Raw genomic sequence first — 22594 nt, 5'->3', positions numbered from 1 at the left:
TTAGATAAATGTTAATTTCTCTTACTTTCTCTCTGGGTTCCTTCCCTTTCTCGGGCTGGTGGCTTTGCACAGTTGCTCTGAAGTATGCTCCGCTGGGTCGGCAATGGCGCTTGCAGCCGTCTTCTCCGCTGCTGAGGATGTCCCTTCCACTTGACCGTCCTCGCACCGAAAAGGTACGGCGGTACAGCGAATTTATTCCGCCTCTTCCCACTCCCACTAAAATTCGTCTGGGGGTGGATTTTGGGGTTTTGCACTCCCCAACTTGTCTTTTAGACCTTCTCAGCGGACCGCATCTCGTTTAGGTGCGGCAGCTGTCTCGGAGCCTCCGGAGGTTTTTAGAGGAAGAACATTCAGCCCATCCAGGCAAAAGATACCAACAAAAAGAACAAGAAGCAAGAAAAATGTTGGAAATGTTGGTTGCCTTTCTGTTGTGTCTGGGGCCAGCCAAGGAGAGAAATTCTTGATACCCACATATCTAGCACAGTCAAGTATAAGGTTAGCAAGAGTCTCCTCTTGATTTTTGAAGCGTGGACAAACCCGATCCTGGAGAAGGATAGATAAATAGCAACCCTTCATAATGGCAGATGGGAAAGCATTGCATCTGATCCTTGTGATAATCCATCTCTGTTGGGGCTCAGTTAATAGTTCGAGATATTTGGCTATGTGCCCCTGTTCAGGTAGTATTCCAAAAGAAAGGGGAGAGCATGATTTATTTGCTTGACCCAATAAGAGATGGTATTTCTGCTTTACAAGCCTGCTTTTTAAGGTTCAGAATATCTCGCTTGGTGACAACATACAGAGATCTTCAAATAGTAAACCTAGAGAGCAAATTTTTGATTTGAGTAGTTGATACCATTCAGATGCAAATATGTCTGGGAGTGCATTAAACTACGCTCATCAGAGCTGAAACATATTTTGATCCAATACTTGAATGTATTTAACCATGCTCTACTTTTAAGTAGGTTCTGGCCAGTTTCTAAGCATAGTACAGTGTATGGTACAGAGTGCAGTAACCCAAGAATTTCATAGAGGAAGCCAGATTGTATTCAATGTATTGTTGAAGGCTTTCACAGCTGGATTCAACTGGCTGTAGTGGGTTTTCCAGGCTGTGTGTTTGTGGTCTGGTAGATCTTGTTCCTAACATTTCGCCTGCATCTGTGGCTGGCATCTTCAGAGATGTATCACAGAGGGAAGTCTGTTACACACTGTGTCTAGTGCACAGTGTGTAACAGACTTCCCTCTGTGATACACCTCTGAAGATGCCAAGCAGATGGTATTCATTCAATGGTGTTGTTCTACACAACAAAAGTAAGGCTCTCTTAGACACTGCCTGGGCATTTCATAGATATCTGAGTGCGTAAGGAAGGAATCAAATTCAAAAGGGCATACTGTATAGAACACCAATGTAATGCATATTTCATAAGCAGGTGGTACTCTGAGCTTCTGGAAAATACTTGAAACCAGACTGCTGATTTACAGGTCCTGGTTGGCTAACTCAGAATGTTGATACTGGGAGTTATTCTGCACAGTGAATTGCATAACCATATCAGAATTAAACATACCAATAATTACTACTTGCCTGGCATAGTTTCAAAACTAGCTGGCAATGTGTCTTGGTATTTACCTTTAAGAGTGGAGTATATAAAATGGTATCACTAGAAGCTGAAACAAGTGACAACCATCTGGAAGGAAAGAGAAGCCACCAGAGGAAGAACATTCAGCCCATCCAAGTGAAAGATACCAACAAAGGGAACAAGAAGCAAGAAAAATGTTGAAAGTGTTGGTTGCCTTCCTGGTGTGTCTGCTGATTCTTCGCTTTCTGAAACAACCCGGGTCAAACAGGTCATACCCTCCTGGGCCTCTTCGACTACCCATCATTGGAAGTTTGTGGCGATTAGGGATCAAGCTTCGTAAAGATACATCTATTAAGGTATGTCATTCCCAATAATTAAGCCATGTAGTGAATAAAGTGAGAATTATTTTCAATCATTTTTTTTAGGTTTACACTGTTTCTTGACATTCTTTGGCAGCCATCGATGTAACCTCAAATAGGATGTCTGCACCTGCACAGAATTCACTTATGGAATTTCTTGAGCTCCCAAGAGGATTTATACAAATCTTCTCTATGTAGTTGCTTCACGAAAGGCACTTGCAAAGATGGATGGTCGCTTGTCTTGACCATCCAGATGAACACTAAAAGATCATCAGTTCCACTGAAGCACCCTGTTTTCTGCTTTGGTTCTTTTTTTAATGCTGACAAGTCACAGCTGAATTATGGCAACCCGATAGGGTTTTCAAGGCAAGAGATGTTCAGAGGTGGTTTGCCACTTTCTGCCTCTGCGTCACACCCCTTATTATCCTGATAGTTTGGAGGAAGAGCGTTCCACTAGGCAGGGGCCAGGGAGTGAGGGGTGGCATGGAAGGGAGAGAAGGGAGGGGGAGGGGGCCCTGCATCTGGACAAGGCCCATCGACCCTAGTGAAGGGAGGGGGAGTTGAGGGAAGGGGGCAGGGTGCCATGCAAGGGAAGGGGAGGGAGGGAGGGGAGGGAGGGAGGGGTGGCATGCAAGGGAAGGAGAGTGAGGGAGAAAAGGGGAGGGGAGGGAGGGGGAGGGGACACAGCATCTGGACATGGCCCACCCACCCTCGGGTTTTGAAGGCAAGAGATTAGGCTTGAGCAATACCGAAAATATTTGGTAAAATTCAGATTTGGGTTTATTCGGGTGTAAAATTATCTGTATATCCAAATAAGGCAAATATCATATTCAGCCTACATGAATATTTTCGGGATTCCCGAATAATTTGGGTCCCTCTGATTTTTTAAAATTTTCTGTTGTTGGCCTGTAGGGGGTGCATTTTTAAAGCTAGCTGCACCAAAATTGCAGGGTATCTTCCAGAGACTCCCCTGATGATACTGCCAATGTTTTGTGAAGTTTGGTTCAGGGGGACCAAAGTTATGAACCCCCCAAAAGGTGTGCCCTATCTCCCATTGTTTTCAACGGGAGCTGACAGGAGATGGGGGCTACACTTTGGACAGTCCATAACTTTGGACCCCTGAAACAAACGTCACCAAACCTGGGTGGTATCATCAGGAAAGTCCCTGAAAGATACCTTGATATTTTGGTGCTGCTAGCTTTACAAATGCGTTTCTGACAGGCACCCCAATATATTTCGGCCGATTGTCTGCTCTGAACTGCCCTGGCTCCTTTGCAGCCAATGGCGAACTTCTGGATGTGTTAGCAGGGTGCACATTTTTCAAGTAGAGGCACCAAACTTTCAGGGTATCTTCAGGATACTCACCTGATGATAAATTTGCACCCCACAGACACCTCCGGAACTCCTCATTGGCTGCAATGGAGCCATGTCAGGGCAGAGAATCTGCCAGGCTCCTCCTCAACAAGTTCTGGGGTGGGGGGTGGGGGAGTAATTGTTTTTCCCCATCATAGACTTCAATGGGGCTTGCTGTTATGCCCAACTGGATCTTTGCTGGATATTTTATTGGGGGCTCGGGTGAGGGTCTTGCTCTGGGGAGGGGCACCTATTTCCCACAGGGCTGCTGATTTGTCTCCTGAAAGGAACCAGTGGACTGATAGTACATCCCAGGTTTGGTGAAGTTTGGTTCAGGATGTCAAAAGTTATGGACCCTCAAAGATATAGCCTTCATCTTCTATTAGTTCCCATTGAAAACAATGGAGGATGGGGCCCTCCCTTTGGGAGTCCATAGCTTTGGACCCCCTGTACCAAACTTCACAAAACCTGGGTGATATCAATAAGAGACTCTCCTGATAATACATCCCAGGTTTGGTGAAGTTTGGTCCAGGGTGTCCAAAGGTATGGACCCTCAAAAGTGTAGCCCCCATCTTCTATTAGCTCCCATTGGAAACAATGGAGGATAGGGGCACCCCCTTTGGGAGTCCATAACTTTGGATCCCCTGAACCAAACCTCACCAAACCCAGGTAGCATCATCAGAAGCATCCCCCAAACAATCCCTGAAAGTTTGGTGCTGCTAGCCCAAACAATACGCCCCCTACAGGCCAAAAACCGAAAAAGCACTAAACTGTTTTAAAAACCCACAAACGGAGGGGCGGGGCTTCATACATGAATGCAGGAGGTTCAAAACCGAGAACCCCCCCCCCTTACCTACGTCCATGCCACAGACACCCCCGGAACTCCTCATTGGCTGCAATGGAGCGATATCAGGGCAGAGAATCTGTCAGGCTCCTCCTCAACAAGTTCTAGGGGGGGATAATTGTTTTTCCCCATCATAGACTTCAATGGGGCTTGCTGTTGTGTCCAACTGGATCTTTGCTGGATATTTTATTGGGGGCTCTGGGGAGGGTCTTGCTCTGGGGAGGGGCACCTATTTCCCGCAGGGCTGCTGATTTGTCCCCTGAAAGGAACCAGCCAACTTTGCTGAAGTTCGGATGGCTAGGGACTCATTCTGTGGGCATCAGGCTCACTTTCCATTGGATGCCCACAGCATTTGCCCCTCCCATGCAAACTTCAGCAAAGTTGGCTGGTTCCTTTCAGGAGACTCAGCAGCAGACCTGCAAGAAATGGGTGCCTTTACCTAGAGCAAGACCCCCACTAGAGCCCCTTCCATTGAAATCTCTACCCAGAGCCAGCTGGGGATATCAGCAAGCCTCACCCCATACCACATCTTCCACTTCTTCAAATGAAGGGGGGGGGGGAAGTAATATTTTCCCACCTGAAGAACATACGTGGCATGCTCTCCCTTTTCTAATGCCTTCCATATTTTAAGCTTTAAGGAGTCTCCAAACAGCTAACAAACGCCCCCCCCCCTTTCGCCTCCCCACAACAAACACCTTGCGGGGCAGCAGGTGGGACCGAGAAAGTGGGGAATCAAACTCAGCTCTCCAGATTACAGCCCAGCCCCACAGCAAAAGTTAAGAAGCCAGGTGCTTCATGTCCCACCTCTTCAAATTAAGCCACTCTACAACAACAACACCTAGTGGACTACGAACAGCAAGCCAGGGGGAATGTTTGCCAGCCCTGGCTCCTACCAAACAATCCACAGAGCTACACCCCAGCAACAGAAACACAGCCCCCAAACCCCCCTCTAAATAGCAAGTCCAACCAGGAAAACAAACAGAAAGAAACCACAAACAGAAACCACTTCTAAGGAAAATAAAATATAAAACAAGATAAACTTCTGCATTCCCACTGGGTGACCTTGGAGTAGTCACAGTTGTCTCAGAAATCCCTCAACGGCACCTGGCTCCCAAGGTGTCCGTTGTGGGGTGAGGAAGGGAAGGGAGCTTGTAAGCCACCTTGAGTCTCCTTACAGGAGAGAACGGTGGGATATAAATCCAAACTCCTCTTCTGTAAACAGTTTGGAATGACGGCAATTTAACCACAGTTACAGGAACACCAGGAAAACATGAGAGAAACACAGTCTTTTTGCTTCAGTAATGCAGGCATGAGTGGCACTGGCCAAAGGGCCAAACACAGACACACACACAGACACAGACACACACACAGACACACACACACACACACACACACACACACACACACACCCCAAAATCCAGACATCTGACGTGAAACACTGAAAATGCTGCTAGCATCCATTTTACTACAGTAGAGCAATTCAACACATCACAAGTCAAACTCCGAGAACCCTGGGCCTTTGGGGCCTTAACCCCCCACCCAGAGGTGGGATCCAACCAGTTCTCACCCCTTTCTAGAAGTGGTTACTAATTTTTTCTGAGTGCCGAGAAGGGGTTACTCAAGCAACCTCCCTTTCCCAATAGGGACTGGAGGGGCGTGTGTGCGGCGGCGCCACTGTTTGAATCCCACCACCATCGGAACCTGTTATTAACATTTTTGGATCCCACCACTGCCCTCCCCCAGCAGCCTCCTACATTCCAAATAGCAACAGGAAAGCTATACGCTTTCAACTGCTGGTAAAATCAAATGGTTTTTAAAAGTAACACTTAGATGGTTAAACCAAAATCAAACCCTTCCTCTGCAGGCAGGTCTCTTCTGCAGGGCTGGCGTGTCCCACGAAGGCAGGCTCTCAATGACCAGTCACCAGATTGTGGCAGGGCAAGTTCAAGCTCTTCTTGAACAATGGGTCTACCTCTCTTTGGCACAGAATGAGGGGAACCAGCACCCCTGCAATTTACATTTTTGGGCCAGGCAGTCAACCCAGATGGAGTTTTAAATTCATCCAAGTCTTGGGCACAGTTTCTCTGAATGTGCTCCTGTCCTGTCCCTGTGGTAAGACTCAAAAAGACTTCTGTAGGTCTGTTCAGAAAGCAATCAGACACCAAGGTGTGTCTAATTTATCACCCTGCTAACACATTAACATGACAATATGGTTGAGGCCACCCAACAACTACACAGCTTATACAATGGGTCCCAGAAGGACAAAACTTATACTTGTCCTGGGGAAATTGGAGAGCAGACCTAGGAAAATGTATAAGTTAATGTAATGGCAGCACCATAAGGAAGGGGAGGGGATGAGTTCCACGAAAGCGTGGAGTCTAACCACGGACCACGTTCGTGCCAATTTTCACATTGATGGAATTTATTTGGATGGAATAAATATTACCAAATCTTTTTGATGAGCTACTTGTTAGAGCATAACCAATTGTGAAATGACTCTCCAACTCCATTGCTTGTTCCATCTACCTGCCTGTGTATGTGAGGACTGGTGTCAATTGGCTACTGTTTTATGATTCAAAAACAGTCAGTCTCTTATTGAGGACATTGATGTGACAACTGAAGATTTCCAGCAGCATTGGCAAGATTCCAGGAGATTCCGGGAGAACCGGAGAGAGCATTATTTTGTGATGAATAATTATTATACTAGCTTATTTCCTCTCTGTTGTAAAGCAAAGCAAAGCTTTTATTGGCATACATAGAACAACAGCAACAAAACACAACAAACATAAAAATTTTAAAAGGCAAAAAGGATAACCTCAGATAAATATGTATTACTGGCTCTGAATTATTTCCGTAACAAAGCTTGCAACCTCTTCACAAAAAAACAGAATCAGAATTGTTCAACAAGAGAAATAATCTAATTGAATCTGTTAACTCAGATTGGAAGAGAGGGTGTAGATTGACATATTTAGATCTAATTTAAGCAAATTTGGTACAATGCAATAGCTGGTGAGCCAATGTTTTGACTACCTTAGAATTACAGCTACACAACCTTTTAGATTTCTCCAGGTTATTAAACCTGCCATGTAGTAAGGCAGATGGCATAACATTGAATCTAGCAATTGTGAAGGCTCTCCTTGAGCAGGGGTTAGTTAGAAAATATAAGTAGTGGGCCATACGACCCTGCTCAAATGGAATTAAAAATTGTGTGGGAGAGCAAGTTCTTTTAGCTGTAACAAGTTTATCATAATATTACAGGAAACTAGAGTTATTTCAATTAGATATGTTGTAAGAGAGTTATAAGCTTTATGAGAGTTGTAGGTATGAAGAGAAGAAGAGTTTGGATTTATATTCCCCCCTTTCTCTCCTGTAAGGAGATTCAAAGGGGCTTACAAACTACTTTCCCTTCCCCCTCACAACAAACACCCTGTGAGGTGGGTGGGGTTGAGAGAGCTCCAAAGAACTGTGACTAGTCCAAGGTCACCCATCTGGCATGTGTCGGAGTGCACAAGCTAACCTTGGTTCACCAGATAAGCCTCCACAGCTCAAGTGGCAGAGTGGGGAATCAATCCCTTCGGCGTGTTCTCTTCTCCAGGCAGGTCTCCTCTGCAGGGCTGGCGTGTCCCATGAAGGCAGGCTCTCAATGACCAGTCACCAGATGTAGGCAGGACAAGTTCAAGCTCTTCTTGAACAATGGGTCTACCTGTCTCGGGCACAGAATGGGCTGGGTGGAACCAGCACCCTTGCAATTTATATTTTTGGGCCAGGCAGGCAGGAAAGGCAACCCAAATCCCAGGGAATTAAAAACCTTCCCTGATTGGCCAAGGAGCAGTGTTGAGCAGTCACGCTGACATTTCATTGGCCAGTTTAAACTTCTCCCCTCCTCCTCTGTTCTCCATCCTGGGCCCTGGCAACAATTTTTTTTTAAAAAAAACAATGGACTGAGACCTGAAGCCAGCTCAATAGAACACACAGAGTTTTTCTCTCCTGCAAGGAGAATCGAGGTGGTTGAAAGCTCCTTTCCCTTCCTGCCCCACACCTTTGCTGCTTCAGGCTGCCCCCCCCCCAACATCACAACAGAGAGGCTGCCCAACACATACAGCAATGCAAGATAAGTATTGGGGACGATTCTTGTGGGGGAGGAGGGTTCTGTAGTTTTTAAGACCAAACAATTTTCTCTCAACCCAGAGTTGGCAGCCTGTCCTGGCTGAGCCAAGGGCTCCTTCACTGACTTGAGGAGTTGCTTTCAGAGACGATACTCTTGTTTAAAGGGACTCCTGAATGGTGCCAAATCCCACACGGAGGGGAGGGGGAATCCTCTGTTTTGGTTCTTTAAAGCAATGTGCCACCGCTGAATTCCACAAGGGGGCGGAATTCACTGTTTTTGTTTTGTTTCTTTAAAGCTGCGTGACGCTGCCAAATCCTGCATGGGGGTCGGATTCTCTGGTGGGGTTTTTTGGTCCTATAAGGCTGCGTGCCACTGAATCCCAAATATATACAAACCGATCCGAATACTTTGCATTTGGATCGACCTGTATTCGGGCATATTGTATTCAGGCCAGATGTGGCCCTTGTGGTCTCTTTCAACTCTAGGATTCTATGGGCCTTTCCCCACTTACCTTAAGCCCCGCGCTACTTGAGGAGAGTAGCACGGGGTCTCCCGGCACTCCCCACGACAGGGGCGGCAACAGCGCAGCTGCCCCGACGCTGCCGCTGCTGCGCCCCCTCAGTGCACGGCTTCCCTGGTGCTCTTGCAAAGGGCGCTTTTTGATGACCCCGCGCAGAGCATGGGGTCGTGGGGATACTGGGGCGCGAGCCAGGGATGCCGCGCGCTGAGAGCAGCGCGCGGCATAGGGGGGATAGGGGAGAGTGGGGAAAGGCCCTATGATTTGTCCAGGAGCTGAAGAGGGAAAGGCAAGTTCACATTTTACAGTCAAACTAGCTGAATTAATTTTTTTGCTTTTCTCTATTGATGCAAATGGCAGTTGGCAAAACAATATGGAAACGTTTACATGCTGTGGATGGGATCTCAACCGGTAGTTATACTCTCTGGATATGAAGCAGTGAGAGAAGGGCTGATAAACCATTCGGAAGAGTTAGCTGATCGACCAGCGACCCTTTTCCTGAAAGTTTTGGGAAAGGGACTGGGTAAGTTGTTTAGAAGAGTAAAAATTTGGGAAAGCAGAAGTTTGTCCTTACCCTTCCTGAAGGTACAATGCACAAGAGACAACAAATAAAATAATTGAGTATTGTGGTCACTTTTAGATCTCTCTATATGGTGAAAATCAGAAACTAAAGTTGTCCAGTATTTATTAGCTTTGTTATTTGGCACAAATGCATAACTGGTTGTTACTTTGTTTACCTAAATTTGACAGTCAACAAAGAAGACATGGGGTGACTGTAATCTGAAGGGGATCTGGGGGGAATGTGAAAGGAAGCTGTCAGATTGCTTTGTTTCAGCATCAGGCTCATTCCGCACACACAGAATAATGCACTTTCAAACTGCTTTCAGTGCTCTTTGAAGCTGTGCAGAATAGCAAAATCCACTTGCAAACAGTTGTGAAAGTGGTTTGAAAACGCATTATTTTGCGTGTGCAGAAGGGGCCTCAGATTCTGAAAACCATGTGATGCTCGAGCAACTCCTCCGTTCTTGGAAGACACTTCGGTCTCTGACCCTTTTCAATGTAGCTTCAGGTGTGCATTCAAAGCTTGGCTGCACAGTAGACCATCTTTGTTTAAAGATGGACAGAAGGCAAACATCCTTCTTAATATTGTTAAGTATGCCAGTTACCTTTGATACCATTACCCAATCCTTTCATCCTTTAGTTGGATTCTGTTCTGATATTAAGGGAGTAGTTCTTTGGTGGTTTTGATCTTGCTTTGGAACTTTACAGGGCCACTGTTAAGTCAGCTGTTACTTGACGGCACCAAAAAATGTCCCATTCTACCATTTTTAGCAGGGGTAACTTTTCAGCATCAGGCTATATATAAACCATCAGCTTGGTGTTTTCCAAGCTGACAATCTATATATATTTTTAATGGTAATTTCTTTGAGTACCAATTTCTCATTGATTCTTCATGGTCTTAGGTATCATACTGTCAAAAGGCCACACCTGGAAACAACAGAGGAAGTTTGGGCAAGCCACTTTGCGGAAGCTGGGAATGGGGAAGAAGGGCATGGAGAACCAAATAGAAGAGGAGGCCCATCAGCTGCTTCAGGCTTTTGCAAATGCAAAGGGTATGTGATATGAAGGAATTGGGTTGGTCTACGCTTGCAGGAGTCTACCAACATTGGCACCCCAAACCCATTTTCCCCCAGTGTTTCCCCACTAGCCTTTCAGGTGCCATCAAGCAATAGATAGGATTGCCTGGCATCCCTTCTCCCACATTTTCAATAACAACAATAATAATCCCATTTGGGGAGTTAGAAACACTGTTAATGAAGAAGAAGAAGAAGAGGAGGAGGAGGAGGAGGAGGAGGAGGAGTTTGGATTTATATCCCCCCTTTCTCTCCTGCAGGAGACTCAAAGGGGCTGACAATCTCCTTGCCCTTCCCCCCCTCACAACAAACACCCTGTGAGGTGGGTGGGGCTGAGAGAGCTCTGAGAAGCTGTGACTAGCCCCAGGTCGCCCAGCTGGCATGTGTGGGAGTGCACAGGCTAATCTGAATTCCCCAGAGAAGCCTCTGCAGCTCAGGCGGCAGAGCGGGGAATCAAACCCGGTTCCTCCAGATTAGATACACGAGCTCTTAACCTCCCACGCCACTGCTGCTCCTTGACACTTGCACGGCTTCCGAACGACCACTTCTCTTTTCATTTATATTTAATCATGAAGTAAGCAGAGAGGGATTGGCAAAAAAAAAACACAAACAAAACCAAAACCAAACAGGCTGTAATCTTTACAAAAGCAGGAAGGAAAATTATGACTGTAGCAGAATTGCTTTCTGATTTTTTTTTTCTGGTGCTGTTCCCCATCACAGAGTTATCTGCCCCAGTTATCTGCTGTAGTTCCGGTGGGCTTTCCGGGCTGTGTGCCCGTGGTCTGGTGGATTTTGTTCCTAACGTTTCGCCTGCATCTGTGACTGGCATCTTCAGAGGTGAATCACAGAGAAAAGTCTGTTTCACACTGTGTCTAAGGCCCCATCCGCACACGCAAAATAATGCATTTTCAAATGATGCCAGAGACTTCCGGTTGTGCGGAGAGCGGGTGAGGTCCGGGAACGCTCGGGTGCCGCCGTAAATGCCTTAAAATTATAGTTTCCCCACTCGATGCCAACATTTCGGCGTCGCAAGTGAAGGGGGCTTCCTCTCTAGAATAGGGAGAGCAAAAGAAAGGAAGAATTCCTTTCTGTCACCCGTCCACGGAGAAGAGAAAGGAGCCGCGAAAACCCACGGCGCGGATCTCCGAACTCCTCCCAGTAAGTTGACGGACAATCTGATTGGCATCTTCAGAGGTGAATCACAGAGAAAAGTCTGTTTCACACTGTGTCTAAGGCCCCATCCGCACACGCAAAATAATGCGTTTTCAAACCACTTTCACAACTGTTTGCAATGCTTCAAAGAGAATTGAAAGCAGTTTGAAAGTGCATTATTCTGCATGTGCGGAATGAGCCTAAGTGAGAAGGGAAAGTTTAGTGGGGTATATTGTCCATGTCCCAGGGTGGGGAACCAATCATTAAGTGTTTGGGTGGAACTTGCTATGCAAAGGTGTGGTTGAGTGCATTGTATTGTGGGTGGGGTTATCAGTCCATTTTTTAAGTACTGGGAGCCACGCTTTGCTAATTTTTAATGTCTCTTCTTTCTTATTGATGTTGTCCTGGTGTTTGCGAATTTCAATGGCCTCCCTGTGCAGTGTGAAACAGACTTCCCTCTGTGATACACCTCTGAAGATGCCAGCCACAGATGCAGGTGAAACGTTAGGAACAAAATCCACCAGACCACGACCACACAGCCCGGAAAACCCACCAGAACCAGTTGAATTCGGCCGTGAAAGCCTTCGACAAAACATATCTGCTGTAGGTTCAGCAATGGCGTAGTGGTCAAGAGCAGGTATGCTCTAATCTGGAGGGACCGGGTTCAATTCCCTGCTCTGTCACTTGAGTGGTGGAGGCTTATCTGGGGAAGTCAGATTAGCCTGAGCACTCCAACACATGCCAGCTGAGTGACCTTGGGCTAGTCACAGTTCTTCTGAGCTCTCTCAGCTCCACTTACCTCGCAGGGTGTTTATTGTGAGGGGGGAAGGGAAAGGAGTTTGTAAGCCCCTTTGAGTCTCCTTACAGGAGAGAAAGGGAGATATAAATCCAACTCTTCTTCAAATAAAGAGAAAGATGTTCTGTGTTTGTTTATTTGAACAGAAGCCTGTCTGCATTATTTTACATCAGACCCTCAAACCATTATATGACACTGCAAATAGGGGAGTGATAGCACAGCAAGGACTGCAATCAGCCACGACCCTCTTTAACTTTATTCAATCTTTTCCTTCATGGGCTCCTCAGACTTTTGCTTGAAGGAAGGTGCCCCAACTGCTTATTCATGCTGAGGGCCTCTTCTGTCTTTTTTACAGTCTTGCAATATGTTTGGGATACAGTGTTAAAATTTGTACTCAGTAATACACAAGAGGGTTGGCTGCAGCTGTTGAATACCTGAGGCACTGAGTAAATTTTTGCATTGAGATCAAAACCCTGTGTACCAAATATGGTTATGCACAGTGGTGGGATCCAAAAATTTTAATAACAGGTTCCGATGGTGGTGGGATTCAAACAGTGGCACCGCTGCACACACGTACCTCCAGTCCTTATTGGGCAGGGAGGTTGCTTTAGTAACCCCTTCTCAGCGCTCAGAAAAAATTAGTAACCACTTCTAGAGAAGTGGTGAGAACCGGTTGGATCCCACCTCTGGTTATGCAGTTGAATAATGCCAAGCTGAAATAATATCAGAAATATGCTGTTTCATTTCATCTTGGCAATTTATTTATCTTATTTGAACCTCACTCTATACAAAGGTCTCAGGATGGCTTACAAAATTAAAAGCAATAATAAAAGCCCGGAAACCACACAGCACCCAAATAATAAAAAGCCCGGAAACCACACAGCACCCAAATAATAAAAGCATTTTTGTATCAAACTATCCTAAAAACCATAAAACTAATTGAAAAGGACTCTCAAAATGGTATCAGTTCCCCCCAAAATCCAGGATATTGGAAATTATGCCTCCTGCTAAAATGTAATTAAATTAAAAAAATATGGCTGTTTCATGCCTACCACTGAATACACCCAGATTCTCAGTCCTGGTTTAAACTTAAAATAAAAAATTGGCAGTGGAAACAGACATCATCTGGAGAAAATATAGTTGGAGGGATGTGGCTGCAGACTTGACGATTTTTGTCCAGATATTTGACTGGAAACATAGATTGGAATTCAGTAGCACTTTATAGACCGACCAGATTATCAATATGAGCCTTCAAGAGCTAAATCTCGTTTCATCAGTATGTTTGTCTCTATGGAGTTACTAGACAAAAATCTAGCTCTTCTCTGCAGACCAACATGACTACTCTCTGAAACTATCTTCACTGGAAGGATGACTCAAGAGTGCAAAGCTCTATTTGTTATGCAAAAATCGTTATTTTCAAAGGGTTTAAGGAAGAAGTAAAGAACTTGGATTTATGGATGTCTTTTTAGAATGACCTTTATTGAACCTGCTGTAGTTGGGCGGGTGGTGGGATTTGTATCTGTTGTACATTTTGGATAATAACCTTGGTAACTGTAAAATGTTGTCTAATAGATAAACCACCATTAAGATTTTAAAGATCTCACTTTCTACTACCTAACTCCACTATGAAATCAGCTCTAAGTATTGCCAAATGGAAAATATTTTGCAACTAACTTTATTTGCAGGTCATCCATTTGACCCATCAATCTCCATCAGAAATTCAGTCTCCAATGTGATCTGTGCTGTGGCTTTTGGACGCCGGTTTTCTGCTGAAGATAAACAATTCCTCGAGTTAGTGGAAGCCACTGACTACTTATTATCATTTCTGGGCAGCTTGTATGCTGTTGTAAGTAATTTTCTTTTGCTTTCCTATTGATCAGATACATATAAGAACATAAGAACAAGCCAGCTGGATCAGACCAAAGTCCATCTAGTCCAGCTCTCTGCTACTCGCAGTGGCCCACCAGGTGCCTTTGGGAGCTCACATGTAGGATGTGAACGCAATGGCCTTCTGCGGCTGTTGCTCCCGATCACCTGGTCTGTTAAGGCATTTGCAATCTCAGATCAAAGAGGATCAAGATTGGTAGCCATAAATCGACTTCTCCTCCATAAATCTGTCCAAGCCCCTTTTAAAGCTGTCCAAGCCCCTTTTAAATATCTGTTCAAGCCCCTTTTAAATATCTCGTAGATTTCCTCTCCTTCCAGCTTTAAGATGATCACTTGATTAGAAACAAAGAGGAATTTCATGTACTCTTTGATTGATTCAAACTTTATTATTTGAATTAGTTCTGTCATGATGAGACGGCAGTCAATTTGATGATAAACAGCAGAGAAGACATAAGTATGGTAGCTATGGAAGCTATGGTAGCTATGGATTATAGAGTTAGTTATGTCTTCCAGTGAAGACATAAGTATGGATTTCTTATTCATGGGGTTGAATTTAAGCAACATTTTTTCACTGTGGCCGTTTCCGCACATACAAAAAGATCGTTGTGAAGTTGTCAGTAATAGCAGCATATCCCCAGCAAAGTGTTCGCATGGCCAGGTGAAGCTGCGTGAGCAAACGGCCCCACAGAACTGCAGTGGTTCACAAGGAAGCGCTGCGGAAGTGGCATCTTGCTGCGCCCTGTCGCAGCTGCACACTGGCGAAGCTGCTTCGGCTAAACGTCACGGGCGTTCAGCAGCGCAATTGGTTGAGGCGCCTGCCCTGATGCCTTGTCTGCTCCCCCCATCTGTCATCGGCTTTCCTCCCATCTATTGTCTGTCCCTGTTCGTTTGGCCAGTGCCACCAGAGACCGTGCGGGCAGCTGCCATCTGCATAGGCGATATAGATCTGGGAGAGGTGCTCGAGCAGGCAGTGATCGAAGGCACGCGGTTGCACATCTGGTGGCCTCGAAGCAGAGCACTTTGAAACTGCCGCTGCTGACCTCACCACCATGGCCACCAAAATGGTTCTCCCTCCCCAACATGGTCGCCGCCGCCAGTGTGGGCTGGCGTTTGGCAGTCGCCATTTTTGGCACCGACTCCGTGGCAGCGGTTTGCATGACTGCGGCCTCGGAGCACTGTATTTGAAAAACCTCCATTCCTGAGTGACTTTTGAATACTGCGGCTTTGCACCGGTTGATCATTTTCGCGACGGCGCTGCTGCGCACCTCCGCTGCTGCGTGTGCAAATGCTTTCGCTGTGACGCTCTTTTTGCCGTTTCCATGACGTCGTAGCTTATCTGTGCGGAAATGGCCTGTGCCTCTGCTGGCCAAAAGTTCTTTCTTTCTTTCAGATTGTCTAGCTGATAGATCTTGTGTATATTTATGCCTTGTTTTGATCACATGGGCCATGCTGAGCCAGTAGGGATTATAGAGTTAGTAGTCTGCTTGAAATGAATTGAAAAGTTTTATTGAGTTTCAATTTATGGACAGCAGAGAAATGATAAAAGACAAACTATTGATGATGACACAGCAATTAAATGCATCTCTTTTTTACCATCAAGTCAAAGATTACTTATGGTGACCCCATATCTCTATCCCTATAACATTCAGCCTCCTTCTAGCCCAAACGATGAATACTTTCTAGATTCCATAGCTACCTGTCTGGAGACTGGTTCAAAGATTCACTCCAATAGAAAAAGATAAGGGGGAAAATGAAGATACAAGCAACCCATCCCACCAACTCTACCCTTATATAATTTATATGTTTTTCTTTGATCAGACAAGGTGCCCAATCCTAAGCAATGGGGATAGAGGCACGAAGACCACATTCCCAAATCTTTATCAATAATTTTACCCTATTTATTTGTCAGAGAGCAATATGAGCAGTGCCTTCATTACAGCTTACATGTTCCTCTAAACAAGTACTCTCTTTATCATCTATGTTATCAGCCAAGTTTCTGAATATAATTATAGGCTGCTTTCTCAGTACTTTTGGAAAATTCCACACAGACATTAAACAGGATCCATTTTGTGCGTCGTGTCAGAACCTAGAACAGGCCAATTCAAGAGTCCATGTTGAACAGGTTGGTAGGAATAAATATGACATCCTGAGTAGTACCGGTATTTTTTTGAGATCTGAAGAGCTTAAGGTTTCAGGGAGGGAAGGATTTGGTTAAATCTTTGGAAAATGTGTTGAAAAGAATTTGCTCTCCAGTCAACTTCAGACAGAGGCGTGGGGGCAAATGGTGCCTGGGGCAAAATGGTGCTCACCCCCCCCACAGCCCCTACCTGGCTTCTGCCCCCCCCCACTTACCTTAGTTCAGCTGGCTGCAAAGAGCAGTTGGCTGAAAAAGCAGCCTGGCTCGGCCCACCAGGCTGCTCTGGGATTCTGCCAGACCTGAGAGGAAGGGCAAGGGGGAGGGGTGTGGGGAGTGATTTTCCGCCCCTCAGTAGTGCCAATGATGTGCACCCAGGGTGGGGTGCCCCCTCTGCCCCATTGTTCCTATGGGACTGACTTCAGATTCCCCATCCTCTAAAGAACTTGTGGTCATCTCAACTTTCCTTTCACTAGCACTCCCATCATGCCCTTTTGTTAAGTGCCGGGTCAGCATTTGTATGACTCCCATGTGGACTGTTTTTGAAGTTGCTTTGCATTTCTTTACACTGCTTTGCATTTGTTCACATTGTTGAATGTACCTTTTAGACATAGTTTTTCTGCATTAGAGTCTTTTGTACAGTAGCATTACTGTGTTTTTTTAATACTGTATGTAACTTCTATTTATACAATTGTTATGTTTGCTGTAATTAAGGCGTAGTATTTTTTGTGCCCACACAGACTTTCGTGTGTTGTTTATGATTCTTATTGGACTGTGTACCTTTACCTTTATCGCCCTCTGGAGGTGGCAGGGCAGTATGTCACCTTTACCTTTATCGCCCTCTGGAGGTGGCAGGGCAGTAGGTCACCTTTACCTTTATCATCCTCTGGAGGTGGCAGGGCAGTATGTCACCTTTACCTTTATCGCCCTCTGGAGGTGGCAGGGCAGTATGTCAGCGGTGCTGTCCATGGCTGCCTGGAGCTCTGGATTTGATTGCAAATTAGAGCAGGCTAGTCTGGCCAATTCACTGGAAAATTTGAGGTGATTTTGCAATAAAATCCCAAAGTTGAGATGACAGTGCAATAAAATCTCAAAATAGTTGGGATAAAATGCCCACAATTAGTTGAATATTTCAAAACTGAACAGGAGTCCAGTAGCAGTTAAAACAGCAACAAAATTTATTCTAAGCATTCACAGTCAAAGTTCAATTTCTCGCCTGCATGTAGTGTAAATCCATTAATCAATGGTACCTTGATTCATTTTTTTGCATCAGATTCACATGGCTATTTGAATCTTTCATTTAAAAAAACTAGTCTAGAAAGTTTACAAGACATTAACTTGTATCCCCTTCTGAAACTGTCTAATTCTCATTATAAGGGTTAGAGGTGTCAGGAGGAGAAAATGGAGTTGTGGGTGGTAACTTCAAATTCTATAAGGGATCGATTGATCAGCACATTTTCTAATGTACTCATGTGTACATGCATTGAAAGTTTTACTTCACAACAGTACAACAAGTTTTGTTCAGTTTTTGTAGCAATTTAGAATGTGACACATTTTGGGTAGGGGTGTGAAGTTCCAAAATACTTGTTTTAATTTGAAGAAGAGTTGGATTTATATCCCCCCTTTCTCTCCTGTAAGGAGACTCAAAGGGGCTTACAAACTCCTTTCCTTTCCCCCTCACAACAAACACTCTTAGAGATAGGTGGGACTGAGAGAGCTCCAAAGAACTGTGACTAGCCCAAGGTTACCCAGCTGGCGTGTGTTGGAGTGTACAGGCCAGTGTACCTAGGCAAACTGGAGCCCTTGGCAAAACCTGAGTTTGATGCCCACCCCATGAGCAGCCACCCTCCCCTACCGTGACCAAACAATGATTTTTTTCCACCAGGTCATTTTAAAGTCACCATCACATTATAGAACATGCCCCAACTCACAAATTTATTTATTTTTATTTATTTATTTATGGGATTTTTATACCGCCCAACCCCTGAAGGGCTCGGGGCGGTGCACAGCACAAATTCCACATACAAAATATACAGACAAAAACCCCATTAGATTAAAATTTAAATTTAAATTTAAAATTTTAAAACACGGCAGTAGATTCAATAAAAATGGCGTCAGCAATAACCCCAATTAAACCCTCCCAAAGAGGGGGAACAGGACAAGAATAAGTCCCCTGGATGACAGCAAAGGGCCATGCCACACAGCAAAAATATTTTTTTGAAAACAATTTCAAAATGCTTTTAAAATGTTTTATTATTGCTATGAAAACATTTCATGGTGTTGTATCCAGTCCCCCAATTGGGGGAAACAGCATCACTTTCCATGTTAAAACTGGGGACCTCAGATTCTCCCTTTAAATCCATGCCGAAGGGGGTGGATTTAATATTTGTATTTGTATTTGTATTCGTATTACATTGTTTTCACTCAGCTGTTTTTGGCCCATGCAGAATCCGCCTCAGTCTGCACATCAATTGGATAGAGTCAGAGCAGTCTTGAAGTCTGAGGTTAAGAGACAATGCAAAGGCCTTCACTTCCAACACCCTCTGTTGATGTGTCTTGACTGAGTCTACCAGATTTATTTCCTTTCTTAGATGTTCAAATCGAATTCTAGACCACAGCTTGTTAAGAACATCAGCAAACATTTCTCAGCTTTATAACTTTGTCTCTATGCAGCTTTCTTACTAGGTGATAACTTATGCCAATGTGCTTGATTCACTTATTTGCATTTTCTCTTTTAAACTGGTTCTACTGCTCTGATTGACCTCATGTTCTTCTATGGGCTGTGATCATATTTATCTATCCCTAGATCTGTCAGCAGCTTGTCTAGCCACTGCATTTCTTAACAAACGTGTGCTGCTAATATGTGCTCAGCTTTGGTGTTGGGTAATGCTATTATATCCTGCTTCTGACTTGACCAGTTTATGCTCCCTCTTCCTTAGAAAAATATGTAACCGCTGGTGGATTGGATTCTCTTCCTTTCCTGAGTCCGCATCCACACATGCCTCTTGCTTAGGTCTTTCATTAGCTGGCAACTGATGCTTATAATGAGTAGTGCCCTTCAGGTTCCTCACAAGTCTCCTAATAGCATTCCAGTCTTTGTTAGTTGATGATGCAGTCTTTCTATGTAGTATATCTACTGCTGAACTAATGTCTAGTCTAGTCAGTGTGTTAATGTAAAGAAGCATACCTGATGCTTCACAGTATATGTTGTCATCAGACAGTTCTTTGGTGTTGTCTTGCTGCTTCACATAGCTCACTGCCGTGGGAGTTGGCTTCTTCCATTTTCAGGAATATTGGTTTTGATCTCTTGTTCTTTTTATTTTCTTCATAAGCATAAGCATTTTATTGTCATTGTGCATACACAACGAAATTTACAGCAGCATTCCTCGATGCACACAATTTCAGACTCATACCCCATCCTCACTTCCCCTTCCTCCACCCATCCCTACACAGCCCCAAACACATCAACACGAAGCCACGGAGTTTAGCATAGCCACAGCTCTAGAGTAGAAGCTGTCTCTAAGCCTCTTTGTCCTAGTTTTTATAGATCTGTATCGTCTGCCAGATGGTAACAGTTCAAAAAGAGAGTGTGCTGGATGAGATGGGTCTCTCAGAATATTTTGGGCTTTCTTTGGGCTTCGGGAATTATAGAGTTCTTCCAAGGAGGGGAGAGGGCAGCCAATAATCCTCTGTGCAGTAGTGATCACCCTTTGGAGCGCCTTCCTATCTGCCACTGTGCAACTGGAGAACCATACACAGATGCAGTAGGTTAAGACACTCTATAGCACAGCGGTAAAAGGACACCAGGAGTTTTCCATTCAGTTCTTTCCTTAAAAGTCTCAGATTAGAAAGTTTCCATATTTCTTCCTTTATGCTTGGATGCCTAGGTAATGTGTGATGTTTTCTTGTTACTTGACTGCAACATGTTTATTTAGATGATGCAGGTAACAAAGATGTAGGTAACGTCTAAATAAGCATTAACATACAAACCACGTAACCCACTGGCAGCCACCCCCCCCCCCCCCCCCCCCCCCCAAAACCACCCCCCCCCCCCCCCCCCCCCCCCCTCCACCCCCCCCCCCCCCCCCCCCCCCCCCCCCCCTCCCCCCCCCCCCCCAACCCCCCCCCCCCCCCACCCCCCCCCCCCCCCACCCCCAGAAAGCGCCCCCCCCCCCCCCCCCGGCCCCCCCCCCACCCCCCCCCCCCCCCCCCCCCCCCCCGCCCACCCGCCCCCCCCCCCCCCCCCAACCCCACCCACCCCCCCCCCCCCCCACCCCCCCCCCCCCCCACCCCCCCCCCCCCCCACCCCCCCCCCCCCCCCCCCCCCCCCCCCCCCACCCCCCCCCCCCCCCACCCCCCCCCCCCCCCACCCCCCCCCCCCCCCACCCCCCCCCCCCCCCACCCCCCCCCCCCCCCACCCCCCCCCCCCCCCACCCCCCCCCCCCCCCACCCCCCCCCCCCCCCACCCCCCCCCCCCCCCACCCCCCCCCCCCCCCACCCCCCCCCCCCCCCACCCCCCCCCCCCCCCACCCCCCCCCCCCCCCACCCCCCCCCCCCCCCACCCCCCCCCCCCCCCACCCCCCCCCCCCCCCACCCCCCCCCCCCCCCACCCCCCCCCCCCCCCACCCCCCCCCCCCCCCACCCCCCCCCCCCCCCACCCCCCCCCCCCCCCACCCCCCCCCCCCCCCACCCCCCCCCCCCCCCACCCCCCCCCCCCCCCACCCCCCCCCCCCCCCACCCCCCCCCCCCCCCACCCCCCCCCCCCCCCACCCCCCCCCCCCCCCACCCCCCCCCCCCCCCACCCCCCCCCCCCCCCACCCCCCCCCCCCCCCACCCCCCCCCCCCCCCACCCCCCCCCCCCCCCACCCCCCCCCCCCCCCACCCCCCCCCCCCCCCACCCCCCCCCCCCCCCACCCCCCCCCCCCCCCACCCCCCCCCCCCCCCACCCCCCCCCCCCCCCACCCCCCCCCCCCCCCACCCCCCCCCCCCCCCACCCCCCCCCCCCCCCACCCCCCCCCCCCCCCACCCCCCCCCCCCCCCACCCCCCCCCCCCCCCACCCCCCCCCCCCCCCACCCCCCCCCCCCCCCACCCCCCCCCCCCCCCACCCCCCCCCCCCCCCACCCCCCCCCCCCCCCACCCCCCCCCCCCCCCACCCCCCCCCCCCCCCACCCCCCCCCCCCCCCACCCCCCCCCCCCCCCACCCCCCCCCCCCCCCACCCCCCCCCCCCCCCACCCCCCCCCCCCCCCACCCCCCCCCCCCCCCACCCCCCCCCCCCCCCACCCCCCCCCCCCCCCACCCCCCCCCCCCCCCACCCCCCCCCCCCCCCACCCCCCCCCCCCCCCACCCCCCCCCCCCCCCACCCCCCCCCCCCCCCACCCCCCCCCCCCCCCACCCCCCCCCCCCCCCACCCCCCCCCCCCCCCACCCCCCCCCCCCCCCACCCCCCCCCCCCCCCACCCCCCCCCCCCCCCACCCCCCCCCCCCCCCACCCCCCCCCCCCCCCACCCCCCCCCCCCCCCACCCCCCCCCCCCCCCACCCCCCCCCCCCCCCACCCCCCCCCCCCCCCACCCCCCCCCCCCCCCACCCCCCCCCCCCCCCACCCCCCCCCCCCCCCACCCCCCCCCCCCCCCACCCCCCCCCCCCCCCACCCCCCCCCCCCCCCACCCCCCCCCCCCCCCACCCCCCCCCCCCCCCACCCCCCCCCCCCCCCACCCCCCCCCCCCCCCACCCCCCCCCCCCCCCACCCCCCCCCCCCCCCACCCCCCCCCCCCCCCACCCCCCCCCCCCCCCACCCCCCCCCCCCCCCACCCCCCCCCCCCCCCACCCCCCCCCCCCCCCACCCCCCCCCCCCCCCACCCCCCCCCCCCCCCACCCCCCCCCCCCCCCACCCCCCCCCCCCCCCACCCCCCCCCCCCCCCACCCCCCCCCCCCCCCACCCCCCCCCCCCCCCACCCCCCCCCCCCCCCACCCCCCCCCCCCCCCACCCCCCCCCCCCCCCACCCCCCCCCCCCCCCACCCCCCCCCCCCCCCACCCCCCCCCCCCCCCACCCCCCCCCCCCCCCACCCCCCCCCCCCCCCACCCCCCCCCCCCCCCACCCCCCCCCCCCCCCACCCCCCCCCCCCCCCACCCCCCCCCCCCCCCACCCCCCCCCCCCCCCACCCCCCCCCCCCCCCACCCCCCCCCCCCCCCACCCCCCCCCCCCCCCACCCCCCCCCCCCCCCACCCCCCCCCCC

The 22594-nt window shown here is 49.6% G+C and overlaps 1 pseudogene; it reads left to right on the top strand.

Annotated features, from left to right (window-relative positions):
- Positions 1 to 1768: 1768 nt before the first annotated feature.
- LOC125438518 overlaps positions 1769 to 22594 on the top strand; it is a 31764-nt pseudogene continuing 10938 nt past the window's right edge.

The sequence above is a fragment of the Sphaerodactylus townsendi genome, linkage group LG08 (genome assembly GCF_021028975.2).
Source record: "Sphaerodactylus townsendi isolate TG3544 linkage group LG08, MPM_Stown_v2.3, whole genome shotgun sequence".
NCBI classification, from domain to species: Eukaryota; Metazoa; Chordata; class Lepidosauria; order Squamata; family Sphaerodactylidae; genus Sphaerodactylus; species Sphaerodactylus townsendi.
Note: the sequence above shows the minus strand (reverse complement) of the source record. Positions and strands in the feature narration are given on the sequence as shown.